An 11,045-nucleotide genomic window follows, 5' to 3' on the forward strand; every position below is an offset into this window, starting at 1 on the left:
TCACCACGTCGGCACGTCCTTTTATGTTGGGACCAAACCAATGATAATTCCCCACACCACATGGGTCCACAATCATTCAATTTTTGGGCCTAAATCATATATTTTAGGGTAAAATACAAACTCTTCCCTAAGTTTTTGATAATAATGAAAACCTCTTTTTACAAACCTCGAATAGGTTTTTCAATATTTTCCTTTCTTTTCCTACTTTTTTTCTTTAAATCAAATATAATCTAAGGGCCTGTTTGTTTGTTTCCTCTTATCTCTTAAAATAGAATCTTATATTTTTTTCTTTTCTAATGGTACTCCCAAAATACAAAACACTTCTCCCTCCTTATAACTCAAGGGCCTCATATGCAATAATAAAAATTATTAACAATTAATTATAATAATAATTAAAAGTTAATTAATAATTAATTAATGCTTATTATTATAATAATTAATTATTATTCATCATTCCTTTTGTACTATTATTACTATAATAATAATAATAATTAGTATAAATTATTAATTTTTAACTAATTATTATAATAATTAGTATTAATATAAATTAATAATTAATTATTAGTTATAACTTAAATTTTAATTAAATATTATATATATTAATTATTATGATAATTAATTATTAATTACTATTGTTGTTATAGTAATTATTATTAATTTATAATTAACTATTATAATAATTATTATTTGTTAATAAATTATTAGCTATTATACTAATTAATAATTATTAAATAATAATGATTATAATTAATTATTAATTAACACAAATTATTTATTAATTAATTATTAATCACTATAATAATTTTTAATATTATGTTTTATTGAATTACATAAACAAACAAAAAATCTCATATATGGGGTTAAAATGGACATTTGACAATTTTCAAATTCAAAACAACATTCTTTGCATTCAGAGTTTAGAGCAAAGAAAAACTCAATACCAATAAGCTTCTTAATGTAATTATTGTACTTTGAGATATCAGACGTCAGAGCAAACGAACAGGCCCTAACGCAGACATAAAATGTATCAAGTTATGAAATTACCCCTGACCAATGGATAGGGCATTTTTTAAACTTCTTTCATATGATCCTTGGGAGTTATAGAGTGATGACACTAATCAACATGTACGGTCTAAAATTAATACTTAGCGACATTGAAACAGAAAGAAGATGTATGAATAGAAGGCAAGAGAGATAGAGAATGAGATTCGGAGTTTGGACGGACATAGAGTGATCGATGCAAAAGTTGTAACATTAGTATTGCATGGTATTGTTGCCTTCCCAAGACTGGCCAACCTGAACTATGAGGCCATTATCATCCTCTTACTCTAATGATGGGAAAGCTTTTACATAGTGAAATATGAGGCCATTCTATCTTGATGAGGTTAGTTTACACTTTACACATGCATCACATGCATGCTCTTGAAGTTCAAACTACATTTATAAATGATCTCATGTCTGGATCATTCATTAATAGAACTAATTAATTAGCACAGATTTAGCTCGTTGTAGCCATTATCATCCTCTTCAAGGAATTTCTAACTAGATTGTACACAGTTCAACTTCTCACTAGAGGATTATATAGCTACTAGCCTAGCATCAAATTCCCGAGCAAAGCGAGAGTGACCACCTGTGGAAGAATACATGGAAAACATATGGTGTTTGCTCTGGCCATAGTGAACACGACTATTTCAGCAAGACATTGAATCTTCGGGCAAAGGTGGACATGCTCTCAGTATTTAAGAGAAATAGTAATTTAGCTCTTTTGTTTAGAATGATTTTTGTAATTAAGATGCCAAATCATCCAAACTAGTCCTCTGTTTCTTCAGTCATAGAGGCTAGAGCTAAACAATTCCTAGAGTTGATCTGTCCAAAGTGAAGAGCAATCTACAAGTATACTATAAGTACTCCATCCTAATTACTATCCTCAACTGGGTGTTTGTCTTCAGGAGAACTAACATCTAGTGAAGGAGCCAGGATAGAAGGTGCAAATGTGGGAGCCTCATTGGAAGGGGAAATAGGTTGGAGGAGAGGGAGCTGGTTTTCGATGTCAAGCGTAGGGGCTGGTGAGATCCGAGGAGGATTTAGAGAAACGGTGAAATCAACAAAAAACAACAGTAGAAACATAGAGATAGAGAGAGTCACACTAGTCTTGCCATGGTCCACGAGCGTAGAAGAAAGATGAAAGAGGATAAAGAGATCGAAGGAGGTTTTTGTCGAGTTTCAAACAGGGTTATTTCAATAAAATTGTATGTAAAATAATTTACAAAAGGGTAGAATAGGTAATTGGAAAAACCAATGCATAAGTTAAAAGCTTTTTGTCTAGGTTAGTGATAGAAGACAGGTATTTGCCAAGCTTTTTAAAAGTTCAGGGGAGGTGCTTGTTAATAAATTGAAACTAAAGGGGAGGCTTTTATGATTGTGGGGAAGCTTTTGTATTTTACCCTTTTATTGTTGGTGTGGGGGTTCTACAACCTCCTAAGTGCGTTCAACTAATCCAAATCATCATATATTCCATTTCAAGCAAATGAGCTTGTGTGAAATATTTTGCCATTTTTGGCACCAATGGTTTGTGTGATGTTCATGAGCATTTACTAATTACAAGAGTACCACTAATTACAATGTTACCACAAACTTGTTATTACTCTCTTTACTCATTTATTACCCTTCTCACTCTCACTCTAGGGCTATCAATGGGGTCGGGTTAAACCCGATGCACACGAACCGGTTGGGGTCAGTTCTGGTTCTAGGAACTAGACCAGTTCCTGATATATTATTCCGATTATTATTGGGTTGGAACTGATTCCACCTAGTCCTAAATTGATTCAGACTTGACCCGACCCACGCTATATATATTACATATGCATTATACATTTAATATACTATATTTAAAACTTTATTTTATTAATAGTTAATCAGTTATTATTAATAAACTCATTCATTAATTATTTTTTTTTTATTTTTATTGGTTGATATTTAATTATTAATATTTTATTTCATTAATATATATCCTTTAATTAATAATTTTAATATTTTAATTTTAATTATTAATAATTTTTTCATTGATTAGTTATTTTATTAATTATTTATTCTAATTTATTCACTAAATTGTTTTAATAGTAAAATAATTATTTCATTATTCGTTAATTAATTAATTATTAACTATTTTGTTGTTAATGATTAATTAATTAATAATATTATTATGATTTAGTATTTTATTATCAATTATGAATCTTATATTAATTATTAATTATAATATTTTACTTTTATTTATTTATATTTTATTATTAATATTTTGTTTTGTTAATAGTCATTACTTAATTAATAAATTTAATATATTATTCTGAAATATTAATTGATTATTAAATTATTTTTAATTAAACAAAATTTTTATTAATAGTAAAATAATTATTTCATTATTTGTTAATTAATTAATTATTAACTATTTTGTTGTTAATTATTAATTAACTAATAATATTATTATGATTTAGTATTTTATTATCAATTATGAATTTTATATTAATTATTAATTATAATATTTTAATTTTTATTTATTTATATTTTATTATTAATATTTTGTTTTATTATTAGTCATACTTAATTAATAAATTTAATATCTTATTCTGAAATATTAATTGATTATTAAATTATTTTTAATTAAACAAAATTTTTATTAATTAATTATTTTAATATTTTATTAGTTAATTTTAATTAAATTATTATAGTAACATATTTTTAAATAACTAATAATTTATTAATGGTCTTTGGTGTAATATTAACTCTTACAAATACACAATGTATGTGTTTTGTAATATTAACTCTTACAAATACTACAATGTATGTGTTTTATACTGCCACACCATTTAAAAAAAAATTGCTTTAGTTTTAAAATGGGAATGATAGGCTTGTATGACAAATTACTATTGGTCTAGTACAGAAAATTTTTTGTACCAAAGGATGTGAATTTGAGATAAAGTAAGGATATTTAGGCCAAATTTCTAAATTTGATTGGTGGAGTAGGAATTTTGTTATGGGGGCAAAAGATCAGGGGAAATGGAGAATGAAGATCAGGTGAAATTTTCTATACTTTGTGGGAAGTATTGTCCATCTCAAATTCAACCAAAAAGTTCGGTTTGAAGATTCTCTTAGGGTTTTGACCAAGAAAAGGCTTATCTTAGGGTTGAAAAATATAAATCCTATTTAATTGAATTCAGATCAGGTTAAGACTGAAATAATGTATTAGGTTAAAGGCTATAATTTGGGTTTCAATAAATCAAATTGGGTCAATGGTGGAGATCAAATATTAATGTGACTTCACCCCCACCCAATCATTTTTTTTTTGTGTGTTTTTTCTTGGTAGGTGGGGTGGGGTGGGGGGGGGGGGGTGGGGAGTGAAGTATTAGTCCAGATTGATTGTTTTCTCTTTTAGTAATTACTAGAAAATGTGTGCATGATGCTTTGTCACATGGTAATTTTAGACAATGATTATAACAATAGTAATAATATGTATCCAATTTTTTCACATTTTTTATATTTCTATGTGTATACAAATAGTTCTTATTTATCATACTTATTTTTCCTTGGTATGATTAATATAAAATATTAGCAATGTGTCCAAACATTTGTATAAAATTTTTATATATTTTATATATTTTTATATAAAATATTAGCAATGTGTCCAAACATTTTTATACATTTTTATAAAATATTAGCAATGTGTCCAAACATTACTAACACATTGACCCAAAAGGTTGAATTGTTGACTCACCAAACAATAAAACAATTTCATTTTTTGTGTTGGTTTTAAATTTTGTATGCCAATTCTGTGGTCAATAAAAATAAGTCTTGTTCATCATAGTTATTTTTTATTTAATATGATTAATAAAAAAATTAGAGATGTTCCTAATTTTTCTACGTATTTTTGTTGTAGTTTGTATTTATTATTATTTGAAAAAATTGTTGTTTAACTATAGCATAATGGGTTCATCTATTTCCTATGTATTTATACATTATTTTTGGCTATTTTGACATTACCTTTAGTGTTACTAATATATTTATGGAATTTGTATGCATTTTCAACATACTAGTAATTAAGCACATGCGTTGCACGTGAGAATTTTTTCTTCATATTAATTACTTGAATTTTAGATATATCATAGTTAAGATAGAAATTAAAAATTAAAAAAAATAACAATATGATTAAAAATAAACTTAAATGCTTATAGCAAATAACAATTATTATTATTATTATTGGGGGGGGGGGGGAGTGAAGTATTAGTCCAGATTGATTGTTTTCTCTTTTAGTAATTACTAGAAAATGTGTGCATGATGCTTTGTCACATGGTAATTTTAGACAATGATTATAACAATAGTAATAATATGTATCCAATTTTTTCACATTTTTTATATTTCTATGTGTATACAAATAGTTCTTATTTATCATACTTATTTTTCCTTGGTATGATTAATATAAAATATTAGCAATGTGTCCAAACATTTGTATAAAATTTTTATATATTTTATATATTTTTATATAAAATATTAGCAATGTGTCCAAACATTTTTATACATTTTTATAAAATATTAGCAATGTGTCCAAACATTACTAACACATTGACCCAAAAGGTTGAATTGTTGACTCACCAAACAATAAAACAATTTCATTTTTTGTGTTGGTTTTAAATTTTGTATGCCAATTCTGTGGTCAATAAAAATAAGTCTTGTTCATCATAGTTATTTTTTATTTAATATGATTAATAAAAAAATTAGAGATGTTCCTAATTTTTCTACGTATTTTTGTTGTAGTTTGTATTTATTATTATTTGAAAAAATTGTTGTTTAACTATAGCATAATGGGTTCATCTATTTCCTATGTATTTATACATTATTTTTGGCTATTTTGACATTACCTTTAGTGTTACTAATATATTTATGGAATTTGTATGCATTTTCAACATACTAGTAATTAAGCACATGCGTTGCACGTGAGAATTTTTTCTTCATATTAATTACTTGAATTTTAGATATATCATAGTTAAGATAGAAATTAAAAATTAAAAAAAATAACAATATGATTAAAAATAAACTTAAATGCTTATAGCAAATAACAATTATTATTATTATTATTATTATTATTATTATCATTATCATTATCATTATCATTATTATTATTATTAAATTTTGTATTGCATTTTTATCATAAATAAAAATAACTTTTATTTTAAAAATTATTTTTATTTAATATGATGAATATATAACATCAGAAATGTTCTCAAATGTTTTCGGCAAAATTTTGTACATTTTCATTTTTGGTGTTCTATCTTTTTTTGAATATTTATTATTCAATTATAACATCATGGTTTTGTTTGAAAAGTTGGATCATTGACCCACCATCTGGATAAGAAAATAGCTTTGCTTTTAGATTAGTTTTAAATTAGGGAAAAATATAGTCAGAGCCGCTTGTATATTTAAAATTAGGCTACAAGTTGGTCCATAAACCAATAAAACTCTGACAATCAGCTCTACATTTCAAATTATAAAAACCCTTGTCATGTCATCAGAGGCTTATGTGGCTATTGCCAACATAGGACTCTTAATTGCCCTTTAATGTTGGGTGATTGGAAAAATAAAAAAGGGTTTTTAGTTTCTCTCTCTCTCTCTCTCTCTCTCTCTCAATCTCCCTCACACTCTCTTACTCTCACAATCATCTTTATTATCTGTTCAATGATTGTTGATTTGAAAATAAATAAAAATGGTTTTTGTATTTATGTTCTCTGTATCAATTTCTCTTATTCTCTCTTTCTACCTATTGTTCTCCCTCAATCTCTCTCATTCTCTTTCTTAGTCGATCTCTCATTCTTCCTTAATTTCTATTGTTCTCCCTTAGTTTCTCTCCCGCTCCCTCTCTCGTTCTTTTTTTTTTATTATTACACACTTATATGGTATTAATCAGATTGTATAAAAGAACATGAGACCGACTTGGTATGATTAAAAAACCATAACACCAATTTGATAATAATTCACCAGAAACTCTTGGCTATGAAATTTACACCAATTGGAGAATGATAGAGATTGAAGGAGAATGATAGAGAGAAAGAGAGAGAGAGGTTTTGATTTGGCTACAGACCAAAACTGAAAGAGTGGGAGAGATACAGGGAGCAGGAGATCAAGAGATGACTATGAGAGTGAGAGAGAGAGAAGGGAGGGAGATCAAGAGACAAATGGAGTGGGGGAGAAACTGAAAACCTATTTTTGGTATGAGCTTTTTGTTGTGTCCAACATAGACTAAGAGTCCCATGTTGGCAATAGCCATATAAGCCTTCGATGACATGGTGGGAGTTTTTTATAATTTGAAATTTAGAGCTAGTTGTTAGAGTTTTGTTGGTTTTTCGACCAACCTGCAACCTAATTTTAAATGTACAACCAACTTTGATTATAATTTTCTCTTTAAATTATATATTTCATTTACATTATATAAAATATTTTTTACTTATCACACTTAATTTTTGTTTATCTTTGGTATCATTTGACTCAGTGAACTAACCCACAATCTATAAAGAAAAATAATTTTATTTCTAGGTTGACATTAAACTTTGTTCCATCATTGATAAAATTATTTCTTATATATAAAACTTATTTTTGTTGAATATAATGAATGCATAACATTAGAGTTGTACCCAATATTTTATTTTTTATAAAGATATAACATTAGATATATGCCCAAAATTTTCTTCATCTTTTTTTTTTTTATTTGATTATGACATCATTTCATTTCTAGTTAGATTTTAAATTTAGCATTCCATTTCCATCATTAATAAAAATACTTCCTACATTTCATAGTTATTTATTTTAATTTTTTATTATTTAAATATGGTATTAATAAAAATACTTCAATACCCTAAGAAAGTATAAGATGAAGCTGAACCCGACCAAATGTGCTTTCAGGGTCGGCTTGGTTAAATTCCTAGGGTTCATGGTGATGCAAAAGGGGATTAATGCAAACCTAGAGAAAATACAGGCCATCCTCGACATGCAATCCCCTCGAGCCCACAAAGATGTACAACGACTCACCGGTAAAATAGCCACCCTTAGTAGGTTCATGTCCAAATCCGCGGACCAGTGTCTGCCCTTTTTCAAAGCCCTCAAACGACCGAAGGACTTCCAATAGACTAAGGAATGTGAGCGGTCCTTTCAAGAACTAAAGTGGTACCTAAGTTCACCGCCTCTCCTCACCAAGCCGAGCCTAGGGGATGAGATATTGCTTTACCTCTCAGTCGGAGATGAGGTTGTCAGCTCGGTACTAGTCAAGGAGGAAGACCGGGTACAGAGGCCGATCAACTATACCAGTAAAGTCCTTGGTGGCGCAGAAACCCGATACTCCAACTTGGAGAAAATGGCTCTAGCTTTGGTCACCTTGACCAGAAAGCTCAGATCGTACTTTCAGGCCCACACTATTCGAGTGCTCACCAACCAGCCACTTAAGCAAATCCTTCAAAGGCTGGAAGCATCTGACCGCTTGATCAAATGGAGCGTGGAGTTAAGTGAGTTCGACATCGAGTATGCACCCCGTCCTGTGATCAAAGCTCAGTCTCTGGCCGACTTCATTGTCGAATGCACATTCACCACCAAGGATCCTGCCCCGCCACTGGATCAGATCAACCATTCTTTTCTTTTCTTTATTTTATTTTCTTTTACTTTATTTCTGCAATCTTTTAGATTTAATTCTTGTTCGTTTCTCTGTCTTGTAGATCTGAATTTGTACGGTTCAAGGCTAAGGTGTCTCGAGGGGTTCGAGGGTTGTAGAAAGGACAGACGCCCGGTTCTTGTCAGGAGGGGTTTCTGCAAGCTGCCTGGCCGATCTACAACTACCGCCACCGGATCCAGATTCTAGATCGTTTTTTTATTTATTTCTTTTATTTCTTTTGTTGATTCCCAAACTTTATTATATTCTAATTTTTATTTATTGTCTTGTTTAAATTCAAAACATTTAATTTCAGCAATAATAGATTTTATTTTCGTATTTTCTACCATTCCCGATTGCATTCTCTTGTCTGAATCTAAGTATATATTAATCTTTCACTTGCTTCCTTGTGGATACGACCCATTCTCACCCATTTACTATGCTAGTATTTGTTTGAGAATCGGTAAAAATTATAAATGTTTAAACTGGTGTTCTGGGGTGTTTGACGACGCGCTTCCGGACACACCAAGTTTTTGGCGCCGTTGGCGGGGAAGCACGGAGAAAATTTTTTATTTACTTTTTCTGGATCTGTTTCATTATTTTTTCTTTTTCATTTTATTAATTGATATGTTATCTCATTTTAATTCTTTTTTCTCTTTGATCCTGCAGGACAGAATAGCGAAAGGTGGTGTACCGGAGCATTGCGGGATTGCGGAAGAGAAGAGAAGAGAAGAGAAATTAGATTGTGTTTCAAGAATAGTCGTTCCATTTTATTTTTTATTTTTATTTTTGAACTTCTTTTTTTATAGAATAGTGATTTTTGAATTTTTAATTAATTTTCTGTAAAAAATCCTATTTATTTATTTATTTTTTGTATTATTTTTCTTCCATTTTGTTTCTAGATCAATTCTTCTTTCTTTATTTTAACTTCTTGTTCGATTTTTTTGCTTTATTAGGTTTGTGTTTTTCTTTTATTTCAGATTAAAAAAAAAGAATTTTTTTCTTTTCGTTTATTTTATTTTTGCAGCATATTTTTCTTTTCATATTATTTTTTAGATTTGTGTTTTTCTTTTATTAAAAAAACGAAAAACAGAAATATAAATAAAAAAATTTCAGTATATATTTTTTCTTTTTTTATTTTATTTTTGGTTTAATTTTTTTAGATTCGTATTTTTTTCTTTTCTTTTATCTATTTCTTGCATAATTTTCTTTTTGATCATTTTATTTTCAGTTTAATTTTTAGATTAGCAATTAGTTTGTTAGAATTTATTTTTGGTAGTTGTCAATTTTGTTTAGCACACTTAATTGTTGTTTTATTTTATGTTTGCAATTATTATTTGTTGCTTTATTTAATTTATTTTCTTTTAGTTGTTTAGTTGAATAATTAATTGCTAAATAGGAAATTGTTGAAATTTTTGAATTTGAGTTTAAATTTCAAATTTGAATTTAAATTTAAATTTTAATTTGAATCTGAATTTGAATTTCAAATTTCTAAATTTAAATTTTAAATTTTCGAATTTAAAAAAATTGAAAAGAAAAAATATAAAAAGTTAAAAATTAAAAAAAAAATCAAATTTAAATTTTAGGAATTTAAATTTCAACTTCTGAATTTGAATTTAAACTCCCAAAAATTTAAAATTTGATAGGTTTATTTTTTTGCTGAAATTATCATTGTTAGTTGTGAATATGTTAAGTGTTCTCTTTCTTATTTTAATTGTTCCTTTTGCTTAGTTGTTTGCTTTATTGTTTTATGTTTAATTGCTGAATTACATCTTAGAAATAATTGTTCATGCATTGTAGTTAGCTGCATTTTGTTGTGTTTATTTTGTGTTTCCATTAATTCATTTAAGGGCATCCAACCTAAATAAGATAAGGTGGGGATTTCATCACCCTTCCTTAGCCCAAAAATCACCACCATTCACGTGCGATTCACCCTAACCCTAATTTAAAATTTGGATAGAAAGATCCTTTAGGGAAGCCTCACATTTGGTTCAAATGTGTGTTGAATTTTAGGAGAGCTTGAAATTATTTTCCATAACTGGTGTCTAACGAAAGAGGTTAAATTGCTAGGCCTAAGTGGGTTTTGTGGCTACTTAATTAGGTCCTTGCGAGAGCAAGGGGAGCCTCCCACATCCCCACCTCTTACCTGGCTAACCAAAGGAAGTGGTGTAATTCCAAGTGAACCTAAAATGATTCACATTGGTTGAACCACTAGTTTAGGAAACCTTAGGTCAGCCCCTAGGTCGTGTGGTTGATTTGTTTGCCTTTAAAAAAATAAATAAACAAAAGAGAAAATAAAAAAAAATAAAAAATTGAATTTGAATTTAAATTTCAAAATCTGAATTTGAATATAAATTTCAAAAAT

Source organism: Nelumbo nucifera, chromosome 1, assembly GCF_055504915.1.
Source record: "Nelumbo nucifera cultivar China Antique chromosome 1, China Antique-T2T, whole genome shotgun sequence".
Classification (NCBI taxonomy): domain Eukaryota; kingdom Viridiplantae; phylum Streptophyta; class Magnoliopsida; order Proteales; family Nelumbonaceae; genus Nelumbo; species Nelumbo nucifera.